This window comes from Physeter macrocephalus, chromosome 21, assembly GCF_002837175.3.
Source record: "Physeter macrocephalus isolate SW-GA chromosome 21, ASM283717v5, whole genome shotgun sequence".
In the NCBI taxonomy this organism is placed as follows: domain Eukaryota; kingdom Metazoa; phylum Chordata; class Mammalia; order Artiodactyla; family Physeteridae; genus Physeter; species Physeter macrocephalus.
Window position 1 is genome coordinate 2,664,761 of NC_041234.1, and position 12,992 is coordinate 2,677,752.

General features: G+C 35.6%; 1 protein-coding gene across 4 annotated transcripts in view; it reads right to left on the reverse strand.

Annotated features, from left to right (window-relative positions):
• Positions 1-12,992, reverse strand: part of SCML2 (Scm polycomb group protein like 2) — a 76,425-nt gene that overhangs the window by 19,783 nt on the left and 43,650 nt on the right. The window lies entirely within an intron of this gene.

A 12,992-nucleotide genomic window follows, 5' to 3' on the forward strand; every position in this document is an offset into this window, starting at 1 on the left:
GAACCCGTGTCCCCTGCATCGGCAGGCGGACTCTCAACCACTGCGCAACCAGGGAAGCCCCCTGCTTCATCTTTTAAACACCAGGGGAATCCCCCTAACTAGGTTTTTAGTGGCTAAAATACATTATGTTCCTATATGTATGTTCAATAGTAAAGCTTCGTAAGCTATAACATAGACTCTACATTAACACTGTCATGGAAGGACCACTATCATGCCCAAGTGATTTGTATCTATTAGTTATTTGTAGCCCAATCAAGACAGTTCTAATATTTCAAATGAAGATTAGCTGCCAGGTTACTCTTGTATATATTCATAGTTAAGAGAGATATTTTTAGTATTAATCCCTTAATAATTTCATTAGTACAAAAAATGAACTTTACATAGTAAATAGTACTAACGTCAAAAAGTCTTTACAGAAAGAGCTGTGTAAGTAAAACATTTACACATCTGTGCAAAAAAAATCAACTACTTTTATTTTGAGGGCTTCATTTTACAACTTGAAACTAATCTACCACTTTGCTTCTCCCATCCTCAAAGACTATGTGTAAATGTGACCTTCTATGGAGAATACCACATCTTCCCTGCAGCCTTTTTATCTACCTCTATCAATTACCTAGTCAAGAGGATGGAAGAGCTGCCAGGGCAAATGGAGGACCACTTAACTGCCACCATCACTTTCCCCCTCCCCTTATTTATAGTAATTTACCTACTTACACCAGCCTCTGTTTAACTCTTTACCATCATCTACCTCATACTCCATGCCCACTTCCACTTTCTTCAAATAACTCTAGTAACCTAATTCACATTATTTCTTCTTACAGAGTCTCCCTGTTATCATCTTCAGGAATTTAAATATCATACTTCTGATGCTCCATCATCCCGACCTCATCAATAGACAATTTGTGAAGCTGTTCTACCTCCAAAATAACCAACTGTGCTTCCCTTCTCCACCTCCAACTTCCTTACCTGTCATCTTTGCTTTATACCAAAACTGATCATGCTTTTCATTCTCATTATGAGATCTAGCCACAAGCTCTCTCCATTTTCATCCAATCTGTTAGCTTTCTTCTGGCTTTACTTTACCCCCTTATCAACCTGCACCCAACTGTCCACCTCCACCAAAAGCCTCATAACTAGTATCCCTTATGTTATCATATCCCTTATGTTATCACCCCCTGATCTTTGATCATGTCCAACATGTCAGCTCCAACCACTGAGTCACACTATCATTTGCTTTCTCTGGTCCTGTGCAAGGGTCAGTTCTCTCCTTAAGGGGCCGGAGAGTAAATATTTTAGGCATTGAAGGTCACATATGGTCTCTGTCATACAATCTTCTTTGTCTCTCTCTTTTTTAAAACCCTTTATGAATATAAAAACTATTCCTAGCTCACAGGCTACATGGGCTAAATGTGGCCCTCAGGTTGTAGTTTGCCAACTCCTGCTACAGAACATTGGGATACTGTAGATCACTGTTAACATCCATGCTAACCTCAACTGGGGCGTCACTGCTTCAACTCACTGATTTCCAAGTATGTTTCAATGGCAGAACATTTTCCCCTTTTTAAGTTCCCCTCTCCCTCTCACCCTATTCCATTCAGCAAATGACCTTACTGTCTACTTTATGAGAAGATTAAAGGCTATCTTTTGGGAGTGATCATAACCATCCCATTCTTCCATCTCAAAATACTTTTATTTTCATTCATTCTCATCTCTTCCTCTTATATCAAATGAAGTTTTCTCTCTACTCTTCTAAGCCAAATCCCCTTTCACTTTTGTCCTAATAACTATCTTCCTCTGGTTCCTCTGGAACATTACAGTTTCAATTATCTCCTCTCTTCATGGTATTTAATCACTTGATCCCCAACTCCTTGCTCTCTCTTACAACCCTCATATATCCCTTATTTTGAAGTTTCCTTCCCTAGTTTTTGGCACTTTCAAGCCCTTGAATGAATCTTCCTTCTACTCACTACCAAGATACAAAGAAGAATCGCCTATACTTCATACTTCAGTTTCCTTATTATTCTGGGCTTCCTTAGTCTCCTATAATAAGCTTTTCTTCCCCCAACCATTTAAAAAAAATTCTTTCCAAGGTAATGACCCCTTCCAAGTAACTAAATCCAAATAAATCCTCATTCTCTTGACCAATCTCTTCATCACCACAGTTCTGGTCCCCACCTTTTAATATATGGCATGAAGAAAAGGAAACAGATTGCGTTCTGGACCTGAGTTTAAATTCCTGTACTAGGTTAGTTTAAGACAGAACCTAGGAGTATAGGAGGTCCTCAAAAAATATTTACTAAATAATGAAAAGTATTTTCAACCTGCAAGCCAATGTTATACATCCCAAACAAGTATATTTTATATAAAGAATTGTAATAAAATATTACTTTGTGGAACACAGCAAATGTAATGAAATCAATATTTGATCTAAAAAATTTGACATTTGATATTAATAAATCTTGGGACACAAAATATTTGAGCCATAGCTTCAAATATTCCCCCAAAATATAATATTCTATTACAATAAAACTCCTTGATGCATGGTATATATATATGTATGACCAAAGTAAGAAAAATGCATTATAAAAAATTAAAAATTTTTCACTTTAGAAAGCAAGCTTTTCGAGGACAAAGACTCAATTTGGTTCACTGCCATATCTCCAGCACCTAGAACAAAATACTTTTTAAACTACTTTAAAGAGGAATGAATAATCATTCAATACACTGAACAGCAAAATTAAACTATATACATTATACATGTATTTTTATCTCTCCTCCAAAGAGCAATCATATAACATATACACACCATGCTAAAACTCTATTCAGTATTAATTAAACTATTGAAAAAGAAAATAGATTTGTTTAAAAGATAAGGTGAAAATTATATATAGCACTACAACCATGTGTTCATAGTGGTAACAAAGTGAGTAAAAACCTCTTTGAAAAAAGTATGTAAAATATACAGAAGGATGTGCTAATCATCTTTAATAAAAGTTTTATGTGAATACCTAACACAAAAGATACCTGGTTCCTCAGCTTATCTTCAGGTAGAACAGACAATGTTTGGGTAAGAAAAATGTCCAGGAGATATGAAGTTACTCAATTATGAAAATGCAAAAGAAATGCATAAATCTTGGGAAACAATCAGAAGGCAGGAAATAAAGTCAAGAGTAGGCCTGGAAGCCTGGAACAGGGGGAACTGAAGAAGGAAAGGAGGTAGATGCCAACATGTACTGGCTACCCATTACATGCTAAGTGCCTCAATATCTGTTATTGCATGTAATCCTCCCAAATGTCCTATAAGGTAGGTATTATTCCCCACTTTATACCTGAGGAAACTTAGGCTCTGTGCGATTAGGTAACTTTGCCAAGATCACCCATTTGGCTAAGAGACTTTTATCTCCTAAGTGCATGCTTTTTCTAATATGCCACCTTGCTTTCTGTCCTCTAACAAAAAAGCCTATTAAATTCACTCCCCTGAGTCAAAGTTCATGTGTTTTAAAAAAGAAGAAGAAGAAGGCCCAAAAGACAACCCTGTGAACTCCTATGATAATTAACTAGTTGCTAGGTGCTCTCTGACAGAGGGAGTATTGGGTTTTTTAAAATCAGATGTGGAGGCATACTTATAAGGAGAAAACATTAACAAGTACAGACAAAAACATGCTGGTAAAACTTTTCATGCCTGGAGATTTAACTTTATTTAATATTTATTGCCAAATAGTACTCATTAAGTGTACGTTTCTGTTGACATATGAAGATGCTTTATTACTGAAAGCTACTGCTTGCATTCTCTGAGCTATGAAAAGAGAGTAGCACATACAATTACCATAGAAAAGGAAATACACTTAGAAATGAACAGCAATCCCTATTTCCAGTTACTGTTATACATGTGCTGGTTTGGCTTACACATGGCTGACTTGAAGAGGAACTAAAATGGATTACAGATATAAATTCATATGTATCTGGCTTTTGATCTAAAAAGACATGATAGAGGTATGGTTGCTTACTGTTCTCCAGATTTTTCCATCTACCATTTACTTAATACCTAGTGTGTTCTTTTTACCAATCTAGGCAATTTAGGAAATCCAGAAGAAATAAATATGGTCCCAGTCATACAGTTCATATTTTATATGTATATTTGTGCGTGTGTGTGTGTGTATATATATATATATATATATATATATATATTCCTATCTCCTTAAGTAGACAGATTTATGATTTCCTTCTCCTCAAACAGATTGAATGCTATATATATAACCATATGACAACAAGGGCAGAAACTACTGTAAAAACAGATGCCTTGAATTTGAGGCTAGAAATAGACAAAATCAAAATATGAATAGCCAAAAATAGAAAAGCAAAATATGGTGTGGAAAAAACAAAATTGAGTAAAAAAAGAAAAAAAAAATCTGTCACTGTAAACATTTGACTTTGGAAACTTTTTCAGACTGAGGAATTCGTTGCAAGTCATCTTCCTTATTTTTAAAAATGCATGTAAAATGAAATTGTCATTATTCTAAGGATCTTTCATACTGTTAACTATAAAACCAAAGAAGCAACACAAGCCTCAATTATGAAAAACATGGAGATATCAACAGAGATGGTTACACCTAAACTATCCAACCTGGAGGCCTGGTTTTCACAGAAACTCAGTCAAGGTACCCAATGCCCCTACCTGGAACTTTGCTCCCTGTTCCATAGAGCCCATGTTGCCACAAACTGATGGGTCACGGGCAGCAATAAAAGCCAAGGGGAGGCAGAGTCAAGTGTAAACCCTCTGAACTTCGTTCCTTCATTCCTGCTGCCATCCCACGCCATAGCACTGGTCTCCTTGACTGGTATCTTCAGACACTACCCTATTTCTTCTCTCCTCTCCCCACACCTGCACCAGAGAAGCCACAATCCTATCCCAGAAACTTTGCTTTAGGAATCAAACGTTCATAATGGACAGGGTTCGCTTTACCTCTGAAACTAGCTTTTTGAATACCCAAGGACAATTATTGTCACATAAGAATGACTTTACCTTTTCATAAGCATACTGACAGTCTTTTAAATGCACTTATTTCCTTATTTTTTGCAATAAAAAATCCTTTTAGAAAACCTCAAATAAGCTAAGAAAAACTCTTGAAGGAAACCACAAGGGGTAGTTACTAGTGGAAAAGGAAACAAGGAAGCATGTTCCTGACACTTATCACAGCAGGCGTTTTGGAAGGCAGGAGCTAGCTGAGGAATATGAATTTTCTCGGAAGCAGCAGGGTAGAGATCAGATGGACATGGAACTCTTGTACGAGCCACTCTTTACACCTATTCTCTCCCCTGCTTCTTAATATGTAGTGCAGAGACACTGGCTGCAGATTAATTACATTCAAATTCAGCTTTACCACATAATACCTATGAGAAATAGCAGCTTGGGCAAATTAACTGAAATCTGTACGTGGCACATGGTTACACTCAATAAATGTTAGCTGTTATTATCAACACCATCACCATCCCTGTCTCTATTCTCACTCTCCCTTCCCAGATTCTGAGGGTGCTCCTTGCCTTCTTCCATCAGTGGAATGGATAATGGGGAAACACTGTTGTCAATGCCTAACAAATGGAAGAAAGAAGTTTCCTCCAAAGAAGGAACTCCTATTTATCTACATTATCTAGAGCTAATACCTTCATTCCTTCCTTTTATAACCAAACTTCTTTAAAGACTAGCTCATGGTCACTATTATTGTCATTTTCTCATTTTTCAACCCTCTGCAAGCACACTTCAGGCACCTGTTTTTAGGGAATCTGTGTGCTAACATCACCCATAACCTCCTAACAGCCACTGACAATGATGCTTCTTCCTGATCTTATTTGACTTCCAGCAAGCACTAAACACTTCTTTTTAAAATTCTTTCTTGGATTTCACATGGCCACTCCCTCCTTGTTCTCCTCATACCTCTGTCATTTTCCTATGGTGTCCCCCAGGATTAGCTATCTTCTCCCTACCCTCATCTCAGTTTTGAGCACTTTGGTTCACATCCTTGATTTCAGCTACTGCCTACACATAATAATGATTCCCAAATTGTTCTCTTGCTCATTCAAGCATTCACGTGCCTACCTGACCCCGCCACATCCCCGACAGGCCTGTCTCAAGTTCCAGAGCCGTGTTTTCAATAGCTAACAGATAATCTAAATAGGCATCTCAAAATCAACATGCCCCAAAGGAGGATCATCATGCTTATCCTATATGCTCTATCTTGATGAAGGCCATTACCTTTTTTTCACCAAATTACCAGAAGTCAGAAATCTTGAAGTCATCTTTGTACTCTTCCTCCCTTCACATGTCTAACCAAGCCTACCTCCTTTAAGTATTTCCTAGTTGTGTTCTTCTTTATGCCTGTCAATGACTTGGTCCAAGACCTCATGACTTCTCACATAAGCTACAACACTAGCTTCTTAATTGGCATTCCTGGCTGCCCTTTCCAATACATACTCTATAGTACATCAGCATGACCTTTCTAAAATACAAATTGTATGTCACTTTTCCACTTAAAGATCTTCAGTGATGCCACATTACCCACATGCTAAAATCTGAACTCCTTGGCCTGGTATCCAAGGCCCTCTACATATCTTCACAGCCTCATCTCATCTCTTCCCCATCTATCATTATAGATTCAGCCATAATCATCTGCTTCAGATCCCCAAACATTCTGACCTTTACTGCCTTTGCAGAGACTGACCCAAGAAAAGTCTTCCCTCCCTTGTCACTAGCTAAACTACCATGCATTATTTGAAATTCTGCTCAATTACCAGCTCTGTAAAACTCCAGCACTAAGCTCCGACGCAAACCATAGGATCTTAATGGTCATATACCACACATACGGCATTTATCTCTACTGGCACAGATCTTATAGCATCTTATCTTTACTTACACATCTATCTGTCTAGACACACTGTGAGCTCCTTTAGGGGAAGGAACCATGTAAGTTCCATTGTTATATCTCCAACATCTGGTCTAGAGTTCCACTGTTATATCTCCAACACCTGCCACATAATGGGCATCCAATAAATGTTTGTTAAATGAATAAATGTTTGTTAAATGAATAAATGTTTAATATTCAAGTTTTGTCTCTGATCTTATATTATTATAGAGACAATTCAGGTAGTTTATGCATTAAATAGATGACCACAGCTTGATCACAACATTACAGATTTCTTGGAAAAATACGCTTCAAATACTAATCAATCAACTTACAAAAATCAACTTCTAGAATGCATTCCATTCAAAATGAAGGAAGGACTGCAAATCAAAACCACAGTGAGGTACCACTTCACACCCACTAAGGTGGCTATAATTTTAAAAAAAGGAAAATAACAAGTGTTGGCAAGGATATGGAGAAATTGAAACCCTCATACACTGCTGGTGGGAATGTAAAGTTGTGCAGCTCTGTGGAAAACAGTTTGGTGGTCCATGAAAAAGTTAAACAAGGACTCAAACAAATACATGTATGGGCATGTTCATAGCAGCACTATTAAAAGTAGCCAAAAGGTGAAAACAGCCCAAATGTCCCTCAATGGATAAATGGGTAAACAAATGTGTGGTATATACATACAATGGAATACTATTCAGCCATGAAAAGGAATAACCGATACATGCTATGACATGGATGAACTTTGAAGACATTATGCTAAATGAAAGAAGCCAGACACAAAATCACATACTATATGATCCTACTTACATGAAGTATCTAGAACAGGTAAATCCATAGGAACAGAATAGAGATTGGTGATACCCAGGGGCAAGGGGGAAGAGGGAGTGGGGAGCAACTGCTTGATGGGTACGGGGTTTCCTTTTAGGGTGATGAAAATGTTTTGGAACTAGACAAAGGTGGTAGTTGCACAACATTGTGAATGTACTGTTGCCGAATTTGTGCATTTTTAAATGGTTAATTTTATATTATGTGAATTTCACCTCATTTAAAAAAAACACACTGAGGGAGAAAAGGGAAGAGAAATTTGTATACTTCAAATGAGCCAGAGACTTCACATATATTATTAAAGTTTGTGTTTACAATTTTGTAAAGCAAGTATTATTCTCTCGATTTTACATATAAAGAAATAGAGGCTCAGCGAGGTAAGTAACATCCAATCCAGTATCACACATCTAGTCTAGAAGTGGTAGAAACGGGATTCAAATTCAGGTCTATCTCACCCAAAAGCCCACGCTCTCTGCTTAAACCGGGCACTATTTTTAATTAGTGAGGGAAAAAATGAAAAGACATGGTCTTTTAATTAAAATATTTTCTATAAACTTAATGAACAAAATGCAGAATTAAGTGGTTGGCGTAAACATTTTTTCAGGTTCAAATCTGAGGAAGCTTACATGTAAACAACAAAGAAAAATATTTAAAGTAATACTGAAAACAAACTATCAACATGCCCTTAATAATCCCGTGTTTTAGGTGCTTCAGTTTTTTCAATTCTCTTGGCTGAATATAAACCCTTAAGGAAAAAAACTGCATCAAATATTGGAGTATCTTCTGATAGTCTTTCTTTACTCTTTAAATTTTCTTGTGGATTTTCTCTAATTCAAATATTTACAATCATAACACATTTTATATTTATCTATTAATTACTAGAATAACAGAGTAAGACTACTTAAGTAGATGGGACCAAACCAATACAATTCTGTGTACATGGAACAGAATACAACATATGCTTTTGAAGATGTCCTCAATTGGTCTCAATGGCTCTTGGCAATGAACATTCTGATTTTTTAATTAAAGTTTCCTAATGCTTATATACCAAAAATATTATCAGTGACTATATCCAGATGGCAGGAATATAAGCAATTTTTAGATTTTACTCATCACTTATCTTTGTTTTCTAAATGTTCTACAATAAATACCAATTTTTGTCATTAAAAATATAAAATGTCCCAACAAAGATAAACAACCTAGCCACTTTCTGAATAAGAATGGAACCAGTCACTCTAAATATTTAGATGGCTCTAAAGAAAACAAGTATTCAACATAAGCATTATAATATTCTGTTTTGATAAAAAGCCATATAACTTTTAGACTAGCATATATGTATCCACTAAAAATAACATTAGAAAAACCTACACAGGTTCACTGCATACCTACAGACAGCTCAGTCTCCAGCAGCTTCAGAATTAAAGAGCAGATCCCCTCATTACCAAGGCAGAAATCTTTCAGAGAAGCTTACTCAGCAGAACATAATCATAAAAGCATCTCTACTGCCCAAGCAGTTGACCATCAGAGACATATGGTGCCTACCATTCATAGTAGCAGGGGCACTCTCTGTCCTGGTCAGATGCCTTCCCATACCTCAAACCCTGCCTCCCACAGGTCTCTGCTTATCATTCTTCCTTTTATCATGACTTAAAAGACTTCTCTACCATACCACTTTTTTACTCTCTTACTTGCCCAAAACAAACACAGAAGTCCTTTTTTGACCCCCACCCCTTGTTCACTTTAAAAGGTTTGTTTTACCACTAATCACTACAAGGGAAAAAAAGTTACAAAGGAAAACAAGAAAAAAATTAAAAACTCTAATTTTTAGTGGTAGCTATCCTGGTTTTTATGGAGACAGGACCTGTCTTTTCAAATTTAACCCTTGTTGGGCCTTGCAGCCAGTTACCTATTCTGACCTGAGGGCTCTGCCCAGTTTCCTGCTCATTGACCAAGCAGAGGTGGTTTGGTTGGCGTGGTGAGAGTCCACTAGTGTGAACAAACCCTTAGCTCCTCCACTGTCCCTCCTGATTCTCCTTCATGAACCATGTAGGTTTCTCTCAACACCAAGAACCACAGTTTTACAGTATTAAAAACACCTTAAACATATAATAAAAGGTAACTTTCACATAAAAAGAAATAAATCATTCACTCAGAAAAATAAAGATCTCATTTAAAAGAACTTGCTTTTGGGGTCTGATAGAGCATCTCCATTTGGGAAGTGCTATGTCTCTTCCAATAGCCTTCAAAAGTTATGTCTGGACAACTAAACCAAAACCAAATATACTGAAAGGATCTGTAGCTTTAAGTCACTCCTTCCCCCGTTTCAAAACAGGGCTTGGAGATCTAAGGTAAACAGATTAAAGAGAGAAGAAATTCTTCATACACATACCTTATAAAACATATGTTCATTTGCATAGAATATTCTATCTTAAGGTGATTTAAAACTTGTAAAAATGTTACTGGGAAAATTTTTCCAAACAAAATTGAAAGGATAAAGGATAGCTCTCTAACTTAAACAAATTACAAAAGTCCAGTTATTTATCTCCATACCTAAGTGACAATGCTTTTTTCCTTGGCATACATACAAAATTAAAACAAGAAAATCTAATTTAGCAGAATTTACATTATTTTTCTACCCTGTTATATAATTATTTCTCATATGTATTTAGTCTAGAAAGGAAATCATAAAAATGCAAGAACAAGCTACAAATTACAATTAGAATTTAGAAGGGCTTTAAGAGTGTTGTTTTAAAAATATACTTGTGTTCTACTTTCGGATCATAGATGCTTTGTAAACCACTCCTGTCAGCTTCATTGGGGGGTGTTTCCCGTGAAGATCATTTTATTTCACAATTACTACTCATATCTGCTCAGTTCATGAGAAACCAAGATTTTGGTTAAAATGACATTATTAAAGAAGATGACAGTTTCCAAAATCTTTAATATTGTGAGAAGAAAGTTCACACAAAAAGAAGCAACTTCAGTTGTTTCAGGTCAATTCATAATTCACCTAAGAAGACTAGCTTTTTTTTTCTTTAATTTATTTTATTGAAGTATAGTTGATTTACAATGTTGTGTTAGTTTCAGGTATACAGCAAAGTGATTCAGTTATATATATATATGTATTCTTTTTCATATTCTATTCCATTATGGTTTATCAAGACTGAGCTTTTAAAAATCACTCAATTTTTAAACCATAACGTCTTTTTTCTTATTGAATGACTTCTACAGAGTGACTTCCATTATGCTCCTGAAAAAAAATAGCAGTCACCACTATAATTTCCACAAAACACATTAAATGTATTGACACAATAATTAGTAAAATATGTTATCCACATTTCTATATCATAAAAATCCTTTTAATAAGTCTCACGTAATACCCGTGAAAAATCATGTCGTATTCCTCAAAGCTATAGAAAAATATTTGGCAACTTTTGATTACAAACTGGAGATTTAAGTGATCAAGTTTGACTTACAATAGGGTTGTTCCTTTCTTATTTTAAACCATTTTTATCGTGGAAATAACCAAAATCTGACTTTTCCCTTGTACTGTAAAACAGTTTTTAGAAGTGACTAATCAAATAATAGTGCCAACTATTTCATCATGTAATATTTAGAACAAAATAGAGGATTTTTTTTTTAGATAACAGAAATGACTGGGATATTTAATATACAAAAGCTAACAAAAGCAGACAATGAATTTCTTTAACCACACTTCAACTGCAATAGAAAGAAACTTTTGGGGTAATTCCTACCTTTAGAAATATTCCAGAGAAACAAAATTGTTGCTGTATTTACCACAAGGGTGATTTAGGTTCCATTTGATAGCCTTTCTCCTCTACCAGGAACAAAACTGCCTTTCTGGAGAAAGCGAGTTAACAACAAAGCCCATGTTGCCGGAGCAAGCCTGAAATTCTAGCAAATGGGATGAAGCTATTTGCATTTGTTGGTTTGGGGGGGGAGGGGATTAAGAGGGCTGCTAAAGTAATTCGCATATTGTCTGTGGGCTGTATAGACAGTGATCATCAGTCACCTGCTCAAACTTCCTTCACTCCTGCCTTGAGAAAAGAACCAAAGGTTACCCTGGGTCAGAGAATCTGGAAACAAATGAGAAGACATGCAAAAATCTAATTGCCAACCCATTGCATCTGTAGACAAAGTTATTCCCGCTGGACTACATGTCCTAAAAACCAAGACACTTTAATAGTCTCAAGAGAACTTGTTAAAATATATCATAGAACCGAAACAAGAAAGAAGCTTCAGGCTCTGCTTGCAATTACTGCAGTATTTAGCTGAAAACAGAAAAAGGAAATTTGTTTTTTTCTTCAAGATACTTCTTTGCATCATAATAGCTGTCTCATTTGCACAAGCAAAACATTTGTTCCAAGCTGTACGTATGAAAAAGAAAGTATCAGCTGTTTAAAATTTCTTGGCTTTTGAGTGAATAATTTGGGTTGATAGCATTTCTACCTACTTCTTTTATACCAAACAGGAAAAGTACTAAATATACTAAACATTATTAGTCTGTATTTTATTTTGAGCTACATTAAGTGCAAAAATCCAAACAAATACTCGAATGTTTATTCAGAAGCTTTCTGATAGGACTGATACACCTCGAACTTTTTACAGCCTTAATTTTATGTACCTCTGCTACTTTTGACCCACTATAACAGAGAAAGGAAAAGTGCTGCTTTATGTGGTGTTTACTGAACACACACAGTCATATAAAAAGAGGGAAAAATTTGGTAAAGATATGTCTGAAAAACTATAAAATCTTAATTTTAAAATTTAGAGAGAGGTGAAGCACAAGTTATAGAAACCACATACTCCTCTGGTTACCCAAACAGAGCAAAAGCAACCATAATTTCTGGTTTTGTTTTTTAAAAAAATGAGAATGAGATGGGGGTGGGGAGCAGAGCTACTTCTTGTTTACACATGGAAGCTTTCAAATATTTCTCAAAAGACTAACTTTGAAAAAGAATATATATATGTATAACTGAGTCACTTTGCTGTACAGCAGAAATTAACACATTATAAATCAACTATACTTCAATAAAACTTTTTACAAAGACTAACTTTTAAATAGTTCCAAAGAAAAATGTTACATAGGAGAAAATAAGACTACAATATAAAATGACTAATTACATTTTTTTAAAAGATCAAAAATTTAGATTTTAAAACCCACTCCCTTAAAATTTTAATTAAAAGCTAAACCATACACGTGTGCGCACACACACGATGTAAAATAAACCACCATTC